Source organism: Neofelis nebulosa, chromosome 2, assembly GCF_028018385.1.
Source record: "Neofelis nebulosa isolate mNeoNeb1 chromosome 2, mNeoNeb1.pri, whole genome shotgun sequence".
Classification (NCBI taxonomy): domain Eukaryota; kingdom Metazoa; phylum Chordata; class Mammalia; order Carnivora; family Felidae; genus Neofelis; species Neofelis nebulosa.
Window position 1 is genome coordinate 170,264,715 of NC_080783.1, and position 19,129 is coordinate 170,283,843.

At 37.5% G+C, this 19,129-nt stretch overlaps 1 pseudogene; it reads right to left on the reverse strand.

Moving 5' to 3' along the window:
• Positions 1-1,960: 1,960 nt before the first annotated feature.
• On the reverse strand, positions 1,961-18,918 carry LOC131491150 (small ribosomal subunit protein uS2-like; annotated as a pseudogene).
• Between the last annotated feature and the right edge of the window lie 211 nt (positions 18,919-19,129).

Sequence of the window (19,129 nt, forward strand, 5' to 3'; positions counted from 1 at the left end):
CCACTGCTGGTCAGGAGATACAAAAATAAATAAGATATCTGTGCTTATGAATAGCTTATAGGTTAGTGGTGGGGAATATAATGCAATAGTGCGGAAGAGTTCTGATACAGAATTCACAGGGAACAGGTAGATTTGGAGGAGTGCACTTAACCCAGCTTGGGAGTTCAGGGAAGACAAAGACTTTCTCAAAGGAGAACAGCTATTTTTTGTAGCATTTTGAATCTGTCTTGGCTGTTTTCTAGACACCTGGGCGGTATAGTAACAAGATTGTATGCTGCCTGCCCCTTAACTTTCACATATGGGTAAGGTGCTCTCTGTTTTTCTACGGAGACCATTATTCATTGATATATTATTCAAACTTTTTTTTTTAAAGGACTTCCTTTTTCTTTCAACCAGACTAAATGGAACAGGATAGAGACATTAAGAAAAAGAAACCTTAAAATGCAAAACAAAACCCAGTAAAGAGAAGTGTTGTAAATATGAATTAGATTGAAACATACAATGTCAACCTGTATTCTTAGAAAACATACAGGGTGTAGGATTCTTTAAAAAATTTTGTTAAACAAATCTTCTTAGCTATTTGTCATACATATTTTTAGCCACCAGTCAGTAAGAAATTTGTGTCAAAGTCCTGATTTGGCTTTAAAGGAAAGATTGCACCTGTGGATCAATTTGGTGGAATCTGGAACTTCTGTCAGTATGAGCAAGCAAATTTCAGACATTAGAGAGCCAAAGGAACTTCCAACATTGTTTCATGAATGAGGCAGTATGAATGAACAGGCCTTTCATATCTTCATTTTGAACTCTGCCTGCAAACCACAAGTCAGCGGGCTCTTCGATCCAGAGAGGCTGCACAGTGCCTGGAGGCGCTTGCTGCTGGTGCTGTGGGATAGATGGGGTAAAAGAAGAAGGGATGAGGGGGGCAAAAGATAAAATGAAGGAGAGTAGAAGAAGTGAAGAGGGAGAGAAAGAAAGGAGAAGGAAAAAGAAGAATTAATAACTATGGTTTGTTGTGCACTGCTAGCCACTGTACTAAGTACTTTGCAGAACTGATCTCAGTCCTCACAACAGCCCTATCAGGTAGTTACTGGTAGTACGTACCTGTTTCACTGATTAGGATATTAAGGCCAAAAGAAGATCATTTGCAAGAGTCATACCAGTAAGTAAGTAGTAAGTAGCATAGCTGTGATTTCAACTCGGGTCTGTCTGACTCCCAAATCTAGCACTCCTAACCATAATGCTGGGAAGGAAATAATATTCATCTACTGTGGTGTGAGAGAGGGTCACCTGGACTGCTCCATGGCTGGCTTTGGGATTTTTTTTTTTTTAAGTTTGTAGACAAGTCTTTAACAGAATGGAGATCCCTTAATTGGATTTGCCTGTTATCCAATATTGCACACCACATCGCATGCTGTGCTTCAGTTCCCTACATGAATCAGTTAGAATCTTCCCATTTAGTCTAATGAACCCTAATTTCAGACAAAGGTAACTGTCACCTTTTGTTTCATCCTGTGCTTTTATTTTTCAAATACCAGAGCCGACCTCTGAACTCAATCTGCACTTGCCTATTGATGCATAAATATCTATAATATCACAGTAAATTAAATTCTATTTTAAAGGGTTTCTATTTAACAATCTGTCAGAACTTTCACAGTATTTGATTTCTGGTCTCCTTCGTCCAGTGACAGGTTTATCTCAATATGGCTTGATTAATGAAACCTTTTATTTGGTGTAAGCACACCTATTATTACCATAATCTCTTAATGCTTGCTTAGGCAACATTGAGGTCTGGTGACAGGGACTCTCAAAACTTCTAGCTTCTTTAGCTCCACCAGAACATTGGGTGAGATTAACGGGCCGGGAGACTGATGCCCTCCTAATGGGAAGTATGGTAATGTTAGTGTCAGCTAAATGATATAGCACTCTGGCTCAGAGGCTTGGCCAAACTCCCTTTTAACCTCTAGGGTTTAAGAAATGTTTCGGACTTAGTGCCAACAAATCCGCCTTCCTCTCCGTTGCTACCTTGTCCTTGCATGTCAGTCATTGGGGGGCGTGGCTGACAGCTCCCTTGGTGGCCGGGAAATTGCAATGTGCACTGTGTAGCTGAAAACTGGGATGAAGTCTAAAATAAAAGAATATATTGAAAAAGAGTGTCTTAATGAAGCCAAGGGGCCAGGCACTAATAGCTCTTAAGAAATAGAAATGACTTTATGATGGATATTCCACAAGCAACCTTTACAGAAAAGAAGAGTGAAACTGAATTATGTTTTGTTCCTGACAAGTATTTACCTCGGAGAGAAGCTGCCATTACTGCCAGATTACCTCCTTTGCGTCCTACATGCTTCCAAAGCTCTGGGAAAAAAATATTTTGGATTTCACCTAGACTAAATGCTCTCACTCTGTTTTACTTGGCTATTAAATATTTAGTAATGTTAAAAGTGAGACATTGAAAATAAAATGTGAAACTTGTTTGTGCTGCAGAAATTGTCTTCTCTGCAGGTTTTTTCCTTTCTAATATTTTCTACACTGGTAAAATGATAGGCTTCTGCCATATATTATACTGTGCCTTTATTTGTACCCTGTCGCCTCTAATGCTTAAAACATCTCATACTTTTTTTTTTCTTTTTCTTTTCAGTTTGTGGTCATTGTGGTTTTAAGTGCAATAAAATCCACCTGGAGAGTTTTGCTGTTTTAACTTCCTGAGGTAGGAAAGACAACAAGGTAATATTGGTAAATATTACTCAAGGTCCTAACAATAATAAAATAAGATAAAAGAAACAAGTTTGTCTGTATTTAAAAAGAGCATTATGATTGTTAAAATTCTTTGTTCAGACATGAATAATTAGACAGAAAATAACCCCTGAAAACGATAGAAAGTAGTATTTGTTTATCTAGTGATGTATGGACTCGATTCTTCATTTGAGTTTGCAATTTGTTATTAAAATATATATGCTTATGTAGACTTTAAAATGCAGAAGTTCTCTTTCTGGAGTTTCTGTAATGAAAAGGAAAACACTATAGAAAGTATTTCTTTTAAAGTGGTGACATGAGATTTTTATTATCAATTTAGCTTTAACTGGATTAATTGTAATATACTGCATAAATAAAGTACGGTTTAACTACTTTCAAAATTAGATAGATGTTTTAAGAATATCCATTCAATAAAATAAGGAAGCAGATAACCTGGTTCAATTTAAAATGATGCCGAAAGTCAATCAAATAATTATCAATTAACATAATTAATAATAAGGATCTTGTGTTCTGTTTGAAAACTATAGAACATTTTTCTTCATTAAAAATGTTCTTTTGCAAGAAAATATAGAAACCTTTCAATGAGATACTGGGTGGAGGATTATTATAATTCTCCAACATGTTTCTTAGTTTTTAGTTTATTTCACATCATGCTTTTTAACCTTCGACAACAAATATTGTTGTACCATGAAGACAGCAAATCCAAACAATTACATATGTAGTCCAAAGGCATACACAAGAAAATCAATATTTGACATCTTTGCAACTCCCTCTTTGCAGTAGCGTTCAATAGCTCTTATTCATTATACACTTATATCTCTTTCAGATTCGCCTTTGTCACTGGAAACCCATTTTTTTTTCTCCTTTGACTTCCACATAACTTCTTTGCCCTGTACTTTTACAGATGCCTTCTGGCTATAAATACTAATGAAATCTCTTTGCTTAATTCAATTTTGCTGGTACACTTACAGTTATGACCTAACTTTCCCACGAGAGAGACTGATTGAACATTCCACTACCTTATGGATGGGAGCAAACATTCTTACAGAACTGGACTGACAATTTCCATAATTATAGAATTCACAGCCTAATGACCTTAAAAAACAATAAAAAGATCTCTTGTTAATTCCATTTCTGTTACTGACATTCAAGATATTTCATTTTTCACGGGACAACAAATTTACTTTTTTATTTTCCAAAGAGCAGTCTATCCTTTCCCCCCAGATTAAATTTTCTGAATATTGAAGTATTCCATTGAATATTTAGCATTTCTTTGTCTTTTAAAAGTTAGAATATTTATGATCCTTAGAATGTGTTTGACTGATTTATAGCAATCAATTATAAGAGTACGTTTTCAAATAGCCCTTTTAAAAATGAAGAATAGAATAATTAAAAAGATCACAAGTCCTCCCTTGCATATAATTATTTCATTATTTCATTACAGTGCAGAAATTATTTTTGCTGACTGTGAGCAATTTTAATTGAGCGAGATCTGTGTTAATATACGATAGCAAGCAGTTCTTCCTAAGAAATAAGATCACTAATTGCCTAAATTTTTATTCAGTACAGTGAGTCTTATGAGTCACATTGCAATATAAACCTAATCACTAGGTAGAGTGGGTACAATACCTTTTCTGTAGTATAGATATCCTAAAAGCATAACCTGCCTGCTAATTTATTCTTTCAACAGGTTTATTGCCTTATTAAGCATTTGTTTTGTAGAAAAATTTTAACCTATCCAGTTATCACAAAAACTATGCTGATGAAACATTAAAATTCGGACTCAAAGTCTACTAAAGCTAGCACAAGTAAGCAAAGCTAAAACACAGCTTCTTTCATTCTTCTTAAATACCAAAATGCTCAGCACCCTAGCACATATTCTGGAAGCTTTTGGCTTTACAAATAAAGACTACTCTTCACATATGGAAATCTTGAGAGTAGCAAGATAGCCTGCTATTAAGTGAAGTTAAATTAAATGTTAACAATAACTATATTCTTGCAAAAATTTAACATTCATCATAAATGTTATAGTATCTTTGGCATATCTAAATATTTTATATGTATCTGAGATATTTTCTTCCCAATAAATATTTTACATATGTTTTTTGTTATGAAAGAATGAATGAACAAATTATAATAAAATTAATCAGAACACTATCTTAATAAAGAGACTGTTTTGATCAAACCCGAGTAAACATTTAAAAAAGTATATTTGTTTTTATGTATAGTTTAGTATTAAATATACTGTTGAAGGTTTAACTTAGACCTTAACCACAAAGTACTGTATTTGAGTGTATTCTTAGTTTATATATAATTTTTGAAAGTGGAAACAAAATATTGAAAAACTCAATGATATTTATGCGTAAATTAATTTATTCATTCAACAAATATTTAGTAAGCATTCTGTGTGCTAGATAGAATTCTAACATGCTAATACTACTTTCCCGTACCCTTCCAAAAGGAGTGCTAACATATTTGCCTTCTTTGCCTGTATTCAGGTATGTTTGCTGCTAAACGGAGAGGTTGACCAGATTCGTATTTAACCACCAATGTAGAAATCACAGAGTTGTTTACAATTCTAATTTGTAGATTCTAATATTTAATGTGTTAGCAGTGACTAAAACTTTTTGGAAATCTCTAAGAAATGAGTTACTATTGAGAAGAGAACAATTTTTTTATTTGGAACTTTATCACCGGAGGCCAAGAATTATGTGTGTTATGAAGTGTCAGATAAACTGTTGGCTATAGAAAGAGGCTTTCTTCTGGTGAAGAAGTTCCAGTGGGAGGGTGATGTGATCTAGAAGAATAAGAACTAGACTCTGCAGAGTCCTGGGTTCTGCTACTGCTTTCTGTGAACTAGCTGTAAGACTTTGGGCAAGTCTTGAAACCTTACTGGACCTTAGTTTCCAGATCTGGAAAATGTTAATGATAATCCTTACTCTGCCTCCTCATAAGAATGCTGTCACGATTAAAATAGTAGCTTCCTCCTTTGTAAATTGAGAGTTGTAAATTAGAGCAATTCTTAATCGGGGCAGTCCAAGAATCCCCATGAAATTTTGCAGATTTGTATGTATATGTTCATTTGTACATCTTTCTGAGCATGAGGTCTGTAGCTTTTGTCAGATTCTCAAATTGGCAAGTGACCCAAAGAAGGTTAAGAAACACTGGATTTGAGAATCTCTAACATCCTTTCTACTCTTAAATTCAAATTTCATTCTCCCTCTCTGAATAATATATATGAAAGCACTTTGAAAGACTGCTAAACAAATGCAAAGTATCATTCTCCATCTCTCTTTATGGATGTAGCCTATGTAAAAGGCATAGCCTTACTTGAAAAGGTGATATTATATTATGTTGCATGGATTATTGAATAAACATATTGCCTGGGGGAAGTCCTCAAATACAAGTTTCGGTATTGGACCCCTAGGAGAATTAGAGTGTGTCACAGAGAGAGGTTCAGAGAAAATAGAAGGAAATCTAGGTGAGAGTGCAAAAATATTTTAACATAGATTTAGTGGAGTTTAGTGGGGAAGCTCTAAACTAGTAATTAAACTAGCATGAGGCTATTGATCTAGTTCTAGTCTGGATTTTGACACCTATAGCTGTGTCTCAATTTCTTCTACTCTAAAATGATTTTACTAATTCATACTTCACATTTAGTTAGATTAAATTACTTAGTATAGGTGAAAGTGTTTTTAGTCAACTGTACAGTGTTACACAAAAGCAAAAGTTTTCTATTCAAAGGAGGAAATTCCCACTATTCAGGATTTCCTGATTATGGAGGGGAGTCATGTTAGGGAGGGCACATTGGGTTAGACTACTCTTCACCACAGTCAAAAAAACCTGCATAAGGAGAAAGTTGTGTTGTTGGTTTTTTGTTTTTTGTTTTTTGTTTTTAATTTAAAACACGCTTATTTTTTGGGCGCCTGGGTGGCTCAGTCGGTTAAGCGTCCGACTTCAGCTCAGGTCACGATCTCGCGGTCCGCGGGTTCGAGCCCCGCGTCGGGCTCTGGGCTGATGGCTCAGAGCCTGGAGCCTGTTTCCGATTCTGTGTCTCCCTCTCTCTCTGCCCCTCCCCCGTCCATGCTGTGTCTCTCTCTGTCTCAAAAATAAATAAACGTTAAAAAAAAAATTTTAAAAAAACACGCTTATTTTTGAGAGAGAGCAAGAGCACAGGGGAGGTGCAGAGAGAGAGAGGGAGATAAAGGATCCAAAGTGAGCTGTACACTGACAGCAGATGTGGGGCTCAAACTCACGAACCATGAGATCATGACCTGAGCTGAAATCAGAAGTTTAACCGACTGAGCCACTCAGGTGCCCAGAACGGAATGAAAAGAACATTTGGTTCTAGAACTTGTTTGCTTTCTTACTGAAAGTATGAGTCTGTAGGTAGAGATAGAGATGGGATTTCATGAATTTTTATATTCACAGCCCTATGCAGGTACTCAATGAAGTCAATTCCATTGAATGCCCTTGGGCTGGTTACTTTCTCTAAGCAATGTTTCCTCTATTTGTAGGGATAATAATAATTAAAAAAAAATCCAGGCTACCATTTATTGAGTACTTTGTACCAAGTACGTTACATATGTTATTTTGTTTTAGCTTCACAGCAACCCTGTGAAATATATCCCCATTTAAAGATGAGGACTCTGAAGTTCACACAAGATAAGTGACTTAATACTAATAACATAACTGCCTTACAAATTTATTGGAAAGATAAAATTATGTAATGTACTTGATCATACTTTTTTTTTTTAATTTTTTTTTCAACGTTTTTTATTTATTTTTGGGACAGAGAGAGACATAGCATGAACGGGGGAGGGGCAGAGAGAGAGGGAGACACAGAATCGGAAACAGGCTCCAGGCTCCGAGCCATCAGCCCAGAGCCTGACGCGGGGCTCGAACTCACGGACCGCGAGATCGTGACCTGGCTGAAGTCGGACGCTTAACCGACTGCGCCACCCAGGCGCCCCTGTACTTGATCATACTTTAAAAACTATTTAGGCTACATAAATGTAATGATGCTACTACTGCTTTTTGCTTTTTGATCCTTTTGTCATTTGCTCTAGCTTCAAAGAGTTATACTTATCAGTAAACATCTCCCCATTGAATCAAGAGGGTTCTTTGACAGAAGATTTAAGGTACATTGTGTCCCAGAAATGCAGATTTGGTGATAGAAGAAAATGGTTTTTGCTAGGTTATTTTTTTCTAATGTTTATTTATTTTTGACAGAGAGCAGGGGGGTGGGGTAGGAGCAGAGAGAGAGAGGGACAGAGGATCTGAAGTCCGCTATGTGCTGACAGCAGCAATCCTGATACGGGGCTAGAACTCATGAACTGTGAGATCATGACCCTGAGCCAAAGTGGGACGCTCAACCAACTAAGCCACCCAGGTGCCCCTATTCCTAGGTTATTTTTGATTGTGACACACCTATTGTGTCACCAAATAGCTGCTGCTGGGAGCTAAAAGAGAGAAGGAAGAAGCAGAACCATGAATGGTTGATGAATAAGACCCTTTGTAAATATTTTGCCTGGAGCTCCCCCCACCTCCTCACTATTCAAATAGATTAAGATCATAAAAACCAAGACATTCAGACCTAAAGCTAAGATTCAAGGTTGGAGTATCATCAATTTTAACTGGTGAGTGTAAAACTAGTAATCTTTGTGGGACCAAGGCTGTGAGTTTGCTCTGAATATCTTGGTTTTGTGGAGCTGAGATTCATATTCACTATAAATATGCAACATTGAAATACTTTAAAGCTTCATAACATAACAAACACAGACTTATAATTATAGAAAGGCACTAACTACCAGCCTGTCATTAGAGGAAGGAGTGGTAAAGTCAGGTTAGAGGAAAACTGCTGATTACCAAGGAGAGTTACCTTTTATTTCTGACAACTTATTTCTTCTTGGTTTTAAAAATATCTTTTTATGAAACAATTTGATTTTGTGCAATTTTTTCCTACTTAAAAAATTTATTAGGTGACCTGGTAGAAGAATTTGATCCTTTATTGCACCTCTACACATTCACTAATAATGATGGAAGATTTTTTGGTTGTCTAGTTTATCTGAGAGAGAAATGAGACACACCATAAGAGAGGGTGGGGAATCTGGGCTCAGTGCCCAGGATTTTTCTTTGCTATTTGGATCACTGTGGTTGCTAGAATATTTAATTAATCCCACTCTTGGAGTAATGCTTATTGCTGATGGCCATTGCTGAACTGAAATATTAAACCATATGTAATATATCTCCAATAAAATTTAGATTTAAAAGCCCTAAATGATGTATGTATTTGACAGTCCTTAATGAAAACTGACTAAAGGAATTTCAGAGAATGGATAGGCTTAACAGTAACTTCTTTTCATTCATGTGGAAGCAAGTTCAGGATTATAAAATTAAACATAGGGAATTAGCGCAATATTTGGAGTAGGGTTGTACCAATTCTTGAATATATAGGTTGTTGTTGTTGTTTAAGTTTTGGCTCTTCTCCTGTATCTCTGGTGAAGGCCTTTCCTGAAGTTCTTTAAGACCAGTTCTTTTTGGAGTACATTTTAGCCATAGTTAGACCATCAGGGGATTCTCTGATAATTCTCTTTTGAGTAATTCAATACATGGCATGATTTTCTCTTATTATTGAACCGATGCCTCAGCAAAGGGTTAGAGGAATTCTGCTGTTTGTAGCAAAAATCTTGTGCCAAGAGCATTAACCTTGAAGTTCTATACACTTTGCAGGTCAGGCAATTACCACAGTTATCCTATTTACTTATTTAAGGATGTGGCAAGAAGAGCTTCCAAAAAATGGACTGATAAATGTGAGTGGAGGGGAAAAAATCAATTTCTTTTTTTGAAAGGATAGATCCAGAATTGTAATGATGGAAAGAATTCTAAGATTCAGTTAAAATGTCTCTTGAACAGGTCAGGACAAATAGCCTGACGTATTGGAGTATGCCTGTGCAGTCAAGAGGGATAGAATGCTTGAAATGAGACAGTACTTAAGAATTTGATCAAATCCATTGGTCTTCAAACTTTGTGAAGGCTTGAGTTCCTTTATTCAAACAAAATCTCATATACTTAATATGTAAAACAGGTTTAAGGGGAGCTATTCTCCTTGAAGCTGAAGAGGTCGCACCTGTTCATATGCTTTGCCTTCTTCCTTCCTTCTGAACTTTGAAAATCAGTCATCTAATCCAACTCTCTCATTTGACAAATATGAACATTCATTTCCAAGAGGAGTAAAGTGATTTGTCCAAGGTTGTATAATAAAAAAGTGTCAGGGTTGATTCTCAGACCAGTGCTCTGCTCTATTATATAACTTTGTACTTGAGACACTCTGCTTCTTGCTTGGAACTTGGGGAAGAGAGCAATTAGGGAATACTAGATAAAATACTAGGGAATACTAGGGAAAAGTAATATGATTGTGAAGACAAGTGAATAACATGGGTCACAAATACTATTCTCTGAGCCTAGAGCTCAAACATCCGTAGGACAGCTATTTGTTGATCGTCTGTTATGTACAAGGAATGGCTTGAGGCTACAAGGAAGTGCAAGATTCCACAATAAAAGAAGAAATAATGTCTTTACTATTCTTTGCCTTATATTTTCTCCTTAAAAATGCGAACAAAGTGATGGGATGCCTGGGTGGCTCAGTCAATTAAGCCTCAGACTTAGGTCATGATCTCGCGGTTTGTGAGATCCGCATCCGGCTCTCTGGTGTCAGTGCAGAGACCACTTTAGATCCTCTGTCCCTCTGTCTCTCTCTGCTCCTCCCCTGCTTGTGTTCTCTTTCTCTCTCTCAAAAAATAAATAAACATTAAAAAAAATAAGAATGTGAACAAAGTGATAATTTAGAGAATACATATCAGATATTCACCACATAGGCATAGACTGTGGAGACAGACCGCATGGTTTGGAAGTCTGTCCCCGACACTTACCTTGGGCAAATTACTTAACTTCTCAGTACTTCAGTTTTCTCATCTGTAAAGTAGGAATAATAAATTACCTGCATCATAGAATTGTGAGGGTGAAATATGTACTTACATATAACTTAGAAAGTACCTGGCACCTAGTAAATACTAGGTGAATCTTAGTTATGATTATCATATCTTATGTCACTCAGAACGACAATTTAAGGGTCTCCTCTCAGTCAGTGTTTTGGTTTTGTACTTCTTTTGCATATTATTAAAGAAATAATATGGAAATTATATTCTGAATATCTAAGTTACCAAAGCATTATCAATTCAATTTGGTAATCTTCATTTCTTATTTTATGCAGTGGTGTGTTTAATGCTATGTACTTGTCTAAGTAATTTTGGGCTACTATAACAAAGTACCATAGACAGGGTGGCCTGTAAACAACAGAAATTTATTTCTCACAGTCTGGAGGTTGGAAGTCCAAGATTAGAGTTCTGGCATAAATCCTTGCGAGGGCCCTCTTCTGGGTTGCAGACCGCCAGCTTCTCATTGTACCTGACATGGAGGAAAGAGCAGAGAGATGGAACAAGTTCTTGTGTCTATTCTTCTAAGGGTGCTAATCCTACTCATGAGGACTTTACTTTCATGACCCAGTTACCTCTCGAAGGCCCCTCCTCCTAATACAATCACATTGGGGGTTTAGGATTTCAGCATATGAATTTTGGGGGAACACAATCATTCCATTTATAATAATGCTTTAAGTTTAATGATAGTTCTTATACTATATATACTACATGCAGTATGATATACTTCACTTATTCATGACTCCTAAGATGCTTTGTACATCTTAAAAGGGAATCTTGATAATTAGAAATATATGGCACTTGCCAGTGATAACCTTGTACATTACTTATTCTTTTCAATACATATGCTGTCTTCTCAAATAAAAAGTAATACTGTGGGCATGGACAAGGTCATATGTTTCTCTTCATGTTTCTAGAGTGTAGCCTTGTTCCTTGCACATAGAAGGCAATCAACAGATGTTTGCTATGTCATGAGTTCTGCTGTTAATGACATCTCTTCTCAATTTTAGTTTTTCTTTTTTGTAATTTTAAATTGTCAGCCTAATTATAATATCTTTTATACTAATTTTTCTTTGTTCCACTGGATCTGAGGTTCATAAATTTGTTGAACCATGAATAAAAGCAAAAAGCTAGCACATGTAGGTAAGAGCCATATGCATTGCTTTAATGAATAGTCATAGTGACATATGGAGGAGGACTGCCCGATTAATTATTGGATTTGATGGAGTTGCTGCCTGCCTGAATGAGTTAGTCCAGGGGCCAATTTATAGTGGCAAAATTCTGTGATGGGCTGGTCTGACCGATAAACAAAGTAAATAAATGAACCAAGTTGACTCAGTAGCCCAGATAATTTGCTAGATTAGCATGAAAATATTATATTGCTTCTTAACAAGAAGATTTGCCTACATTTTGGAATTATGTAGAATTTCATGGTGAGATCCCATTTACATGTGTTTTCAATAAATTAAACATTTTTTAATGTTTATTTATTTTTGAGACAGAAAGAGACAGATCATGAGCAGGGAAGGGGCAGAGAGAGAAGGAGACACAGAATCCGAAACAGGCTCTAGGCTCTGAGCTGTCAACACAGAGCCCAACGCAGGGCTCAAACTCACAAACCATGAGGTTGTGACCTGAGCCGAAGTCAGACACTTAGGTCTGAACCACTCAGGTGCCCCGTGTTTTCAGTAATTTAATAAATTTCTTCAACACATATAAACAGAATGTTTTAGTTCTTTAGAACCAATGGTGTGAATTGTCAGTCATGTTAATAGTCAAATAAACAGGTGTTTTTTAGACTTTTTTTTGACTTTTTAAAGTAGTGAAAACCATGAGTACTAGGGAAAACAAATTAAAATTCCACAGGATATGAATTGAAAAGTGTTTTCTTCCTGCCACTGCTAACTCCCTTGTACTTCTTTCCCAACAATAAACAGTGTTACACATTAAAAAAATACTCTTCCATGAGGGTTGATGGGGGGTGGGAGGGAGGGGAGGGTGGGTGATGGGTATTGAAGAAGGCATCTTTTGGGATGAGCACTGGGTGTTGTATGGAAACCAACTTGACAATAAATTTCGTGTATTAAAAAAAATACTCTTCCAGGGGCTCCTGGGTGGCTTAGTCAGTTAAGCGTTGGAGTCTTGATTTTGGCTCAGGTCATGATCTCACGGTTCATGAATTCAGCCCCAAGTTGGGCTCTGTGTTGAGCATGGAGCCTGCTTGGAATACTCTCTCTCCTCTCCCCTGCTTGCTCTCTGTATCTTTCTCAAAAAAAAACAAAAACAAAAAACCAACAACAAAAAAAACAACTTAAAAAAATAAAGTAAAAAATAAAAAAGAATTCTTCCAGATATTTTTTGTGTATTTACACAAGCAGGATCATATTTACCTGTATTCTTACAATATGCTTTGTTCCCTTAACAACATATCAATAGACTTCTTTCCATATCAGAACATATAGATCTACCTCATTAAAAAATAATTGTGTAATATTCATCTCTATGAATGTATCAAAAGTTAACAACTTCATGTTAATGGACAGTGTTTTGCCATTACAATCAATGCTTCAGTGATCATCTTTTTTTTAATTTTAGTTTTAATTAATTTTTTAAAAATTTACATCCAAATAAAAATTTACATTACAAATTAGTAGCACAATGATTTCAGGAGTAGATTCCTTAATGCCCCTTACCCATTTAGCCCATCCCTCCTCCCACAACCCCTCCAGTAACCCTCTGTTTGTTCTCCATATTTAAGAGTCTCTTATGTTTTGTCCTCCTCCCTGTTTTTATATTATTTTTGTTTCCCAGTGATCATCCTTTAAATAACATCTCTGTGTGCTGGTGAGATTTATCTGTAGGATAAATTTCTTGAAGTACAATTGGGCAGAAAGAAAGTGCATTTGGGGCGCCTGGGTGGCTCAGTCAGTTGAGTGTCCAAATCTTGATTTCGGCTCAGGTCATGATTCCAGGGTTGTGGGATCGAGCCCCATGTTGGGCTCTGCACTGACAGCGAGGAACCTGCTTGGAACTTTCTCTCCCTCTCCCTCTGCCCCTGCCCTGTGCTTGCTCTCTCTCTCTCTCTCTCTCTCTCTCTCTCTCTCTCAAAACAAATAAATAAACTTTTAAAAAGTGCATTTGAATTTTAAATAGATATTGCCAACTTACTCAAAATAATACATAAAAATGTCTGTTTCCTTATTTGATGTTTTGCTAACAGTTTGTTTAAAAATTTTTATCTTTTAATAAGTATTTAGTTTTTCTGCTGCTCATTATTTCTGCTACCCAAATGTCTTTGGAGAACTATCTCTTTCCCTCGTAGTTGATGGGATTCCATTAGGGATAGGCCAGGTGACTCAGTTCTGGCAATGAAGAGCATCAGTTCTTCCTGATAACTGACTTGTTTTTTTTAATGCCTTTATTTTTTACAGTTTTATTGAGATATAATTGATGAAATTGTATGTATCTAAAAGGTATAGAGTGGTGACTTGATTGACATATGTATTGTGTAATGATTATGGCAATCAAGTTAGTTAACACATCCTCACCTCACATAGTTACTCTTCCTAATAACATTGTTGTCTAGAGGAGGAAGAGCATGACCTAAGTTGTTCCAATGCCCAAACCTCATATGGGAGCACCAGAAGGAGGCACTCTTTTGCTGGACTGAAACCTGGGAGAATGTAGGCATGAGTTGCTGGCTGGTACATTGCCTTCTTGTTGCATACCAGTGAAGTTGAAACAACAGTGAAGTGTGGTGGAGCATAAAGCTGAGAAATGGAGGCAGATGGTGCCTTCTAGATCAAGTTTAGATGAAAGTCAGAAAAGTCTACCTCTACACATTCACAAGTGCATGGGGACATTTGCCATACATTTTGACTTTTTTCTTAATGACGATTGTCAGGAAATATGTTCTCTTTGGCACCTGTTTCTCTATCCCAGCCTGTTTTGTTGTTGTTGTTGCTGTTGTTGTTGTTGTTTGTTTTAACTGCCTATACCCTAGAAGTGAGTTTGTGTGACTTTAGACTTACCACTCTTTTCTCTCTGGGCCTGTTTTCCTCATTCAAAAAAAGCAATGGGAAGTAGAGGGTAGGCATGATCTAAGTTAACTTTCAGCTCTGCCATTCTGGTTCAACTGTGTTTCCCTGGATTCTGATCCTATAGGTGCCCAGGAGAGTATCTAGTCTGGTTGTTTTTCTCCAGGTGTCTTAGCTTTAATTTGAGTGCCAGCTTCCAGCCTTACCTGTTTCAGTTCTGCTCCTGCTGCTGTTCCCTGGCTTTCTAGAACATCCCAGTACAGAGAGTAAAAGTGAAGTCTCAAGACCAGCCAGGCTCCTGGCTTCATGTCATAGCTCTACCACTTATTGGTCATATGACCTTGGTCAAAGTACTTCACTTTTCCATACCTCAACTTCCTCCTCTTTATAAAGGTTCTTGTTAGTGTTAAGGGGATTTTAGATGTAATGCTTTCTCAGTCTGTTTTTTTTTTTACGTTTATTTATTTATTTTGAGGCAGAGAGCACAAGTGGGGGAGGAGCAGAGAGAGGAGACAGAGAATCCCAAGCAGGCTCTGTGCTGTCAGTGCAGAGCCTGACACGGGGCTCAATCTTACAAACAGTGAGATCGTGACCTGAGCCAAAATCAAGAGTCTGATACTTAACTGACTGAGCCAGTCAGGCACCCCAATACTTTCTCAACATCCAAATACTTTATCACAACACCCAAATCTAATTCAGGTTCTGGTACATTTTATGTTCTTAAAACTGTCAATTCTTTTTTGCAAAGTACTTCACATTAGCAAGTTGAGTAATTCACATTGGCAGATACAAAAACAACAGTGAAGTCCAAAGAGATTGAAATGACTTGCTTAAAAATCACACTGAGAGTAAATGACAGAGTCAGAATTCAAAATCAGATTTATTGGCTCCAAATCTCTGTGCTTCTCACTATTCTCAGCAGTGATAGCCCATATCTTATTTATTGGAGGACTTTAATACTCTCCTGATGCTTATGGAGATGTCCATCCTCCACCTTGGAATCTGGTTGGCTTGTTCTTTCTCAGGCAGGCATGTCTTAATGGGTTTCCTCTTCTAAACCCACCCATTCTGTTAGATAATCAAATAAAAATGTATCCTCACCTTCCCCAGAAAGAATTAGGACTAGTATTAAATCTGGACACTACTGTACTTTCAGAGCCTTTGTTTTCCAAGGCAAAATGATTAGTGGAAAGTTAACTGGGTCTAGTTCTGATCCATTAATTCTTTCCTTTAGTAATTGTATGGCCTTGGCCAACTCAATTAATTTCTCTGGGCCTCAGTTTCTTTTATTTGTCAAGTAAGGATAATAATGTTACTAATATCTGCTTTATAAGATAACTGTGATGCTGGAGGTAAAGTATGGTAAGTGCTTGGTTATAGTACACATTCAATAAGTCACTGTTATTGTCAACAATAGTTACTTCAGCTTGTGGGAGACTGAGCTGTTATGGCCCTAAAGAGATTTGATATTATTTGGGGGCTACTCTCTGAGTATATAGTCTTTCAGTTGTGTTTGGAAGAGGATGGGGGAAGAGAGTAGTCTGGTGAGAAGGGCACACATTTTGGATTTAGGTAGATCTATATTTGGATCTGATTATGGCAGTTACCAGTTGTGCAAACAGGCAGGTTATTTAATCACTTTGAGCTGCAACCTCTTCATTTGAAAATGAAGGGAAAATAATGCCAATTTCACAGAGACTATTGAAGCAACTGAAATAGCATATATAAAGCATGGCAGTGATTTTAAAAATTATTTGTCCTTAAAAAAATACAAAAATAAAAAATAAAAAATAATAAAAATATTTGTCCTCCATAAGGCATTGTTAAAGAATGTCCCAAAATTATATGTCATTGTGTTCCTCTTTGTGCTATTAGCACTTAGTGCTGCTATCACATGGTAGGAACTAAAAAAATATTTGCTGAGCTCTCTAAAGATCTCTAATAAAATCTTTGAAAAAGAAAAAAAAAAATTTGTTGAACTGAATGGGCCCTTGAGTTGAACAGTAAAAACATTTTACACCCAAAGTTGTTTTTTTTTTTTTTTTTAAGAAACTAATATTTAGGGGCGCCTGGGTGGCTCAGTCGGTTGAGTGTCCGACTTCGGCTCAGGTCACGATCTCGCCGTCTGTGAGTTCGAGCCCCGCGTCGGGCTCTGGGCTGATGGCCCAGAGCCTGGAGCCTGCTTCCGATTCTGTGTCTCCCTCTCTCTCTGCCCCTCCCCCGTTCATGCTTTGTCTCTCTCTGTCTCAAAAATAAATAAACGTTAAAAAAAATTAAAAAAAAAAGAAACTAATATTTATTTTCTATCCACCTTATTTCCACATTCTGTTTTGGAATGTAGAAGAATTGCTTAACACCACCCAGTGTTGTTCTTACCCATTCAATGGTCTGAGAATGAGAGCTGCAGACCAGTCTTCAGTGGCAGACTATGGGCTCTGGTCTGCAGTATGGAACTGCTGGATGGGCACAGAGGCCACCTGCGTGCCTTCAGGCCAGTCTGCAACCTGAGCTCGATAGCAGTAAACTCAAGCAGTTTGCTTGGGCTAGAGATGTCCACTCACCCTGAAATTCCTCCTTGGTCATGGCCTTTTCAGCAGTGGCCTGCTCTTTCTTTTCTGTCTCTTTAGAATCTCTGTAGAAATAGATCAGGCATGATCTCCCATGGGTGTGCATGAGGGATGGTGGCACAGGTGCACAGAACTTCCCGCACCATCATGTACCACACGAGCCCCACTGAGCTTCCTTGTTGTTGCACAGGATGGCGATGTGCACATAGCATGGAGGAGAGTCTGTGATACACAGAGCAGTGGTTGGCAGGTTAACATAAGATGCCTCCATGGGAGGCTGGTGGTCAGCCCTGGGCTCAGTAACCACCAGAAGATGTGGTTCTTGGAAGTCTGCCTGGATCTGGTTATTGAAAGTTGTGGGAGTGAAGTACCCAGCAGTAGGAGCGGCTACAGTGGCACCAGCAAAATTCAGGACAGCCCACTGGCCGGTGTTCCTGGAGGACGTGACACTGACACCAACTGGGTTTTCAATGGTAACAATGGCACAAGCCATCAGTGGAAGCTTCTTCCAGGTCCCCTTCAGATTTATGATGTAGATGCCATCACTTTAACTTTTGTAGACGTACTTTCCATTTGGAAGTCAGAGTTGGTGCCACCTAAGTAGGTTCCTGCTGCAAGGAATTTAGGGATATCCTCTTCCTTCATTTGTAGGACATCAGGAGCTCTGGGCACTGTAAAAGTTTCCCTTTAAGTTATTATGGGACCCTATGACCACACCATGTGGACCCCTGTCTGGGTGGTGCAGAGTGGCATACCTAAAGTTTGATTGCTGATACGCTCACTCTTCTGTGGCTGGAAATCCTAAAAAAAAGATAAAATAAAATGTTAAGGGAGTTATTATGCTGAGTAAAACACCCAGGCTTAGGAACTAGTGTGCATAAGACCTCAAATTTCTTTCTGGCTCTCAATATGAGAGTCATGATTGTTTCCCTTGCGTCATCCTCCGCATGTGGCTTTTCATCTTACATTCTGGTTTTGCTCCAGGAGACTACACTGTCTTATGCCAGGGACCTGATGAAAGGTCACACTCAGAATGGCCAGGCTGGGAAGAGCTCACTTAACAGCATAGGTCTCTAACTACATTCTCTAGTGCTCTACCTCAGTGAGGTAAAAGCAAGAATGAAAAATTCCAAAGAAGCCTAAAATTTAGATTTTGTCCTGAGAGTGTAACTGGAAAGTTTTTTGTTCTGAGTTGTGTAACCAGGAATGGGTGAGTTTCTGTCATTTCCCCACCATATAAAAAGGAATTTATGATGAATCATTGTTAAATACAGTGATGTGGACTTATTCTTTCCAGCTTAGTGTGACCCATCCCAACCAGTGTCTTTAAAGTTTACAGCCAGTTTCTTTAAAGACAGCATGAGAAACCTCAGTGTCCTCTGGAGGTGTTTGTAAATGGATGCCAGCCCAGCCTTTATTAAACTGGGTTTATACATCATATAATTGCCCATCTTGATATACCTCTTTCAGACTCTGCTTGAGCAAGGGCAAAATGAGTTGAGGATTGTCTTTTGCTGCAAATGCTGATCTTTGGTATTTTTTGGTTGACAATGCTTTATCTTTTTCCATGTTGTCTTTGGATTTCTTGAAGTTTCTCCTTTTTTCAGTCTTTTTTTTTAAAAAAAAATCTACATACATTATGTCGACTTAGGTTGTTATTCACCTAAATTCAATTCAAAGAACCATGGCAAAAATTTACTGAGCACTTGTTCTATATAAAGCATGATGGAGCTGTTTTTTTTAAAGCTTCAACACAGAGTCTTTAGAGCTGCGGGATCCA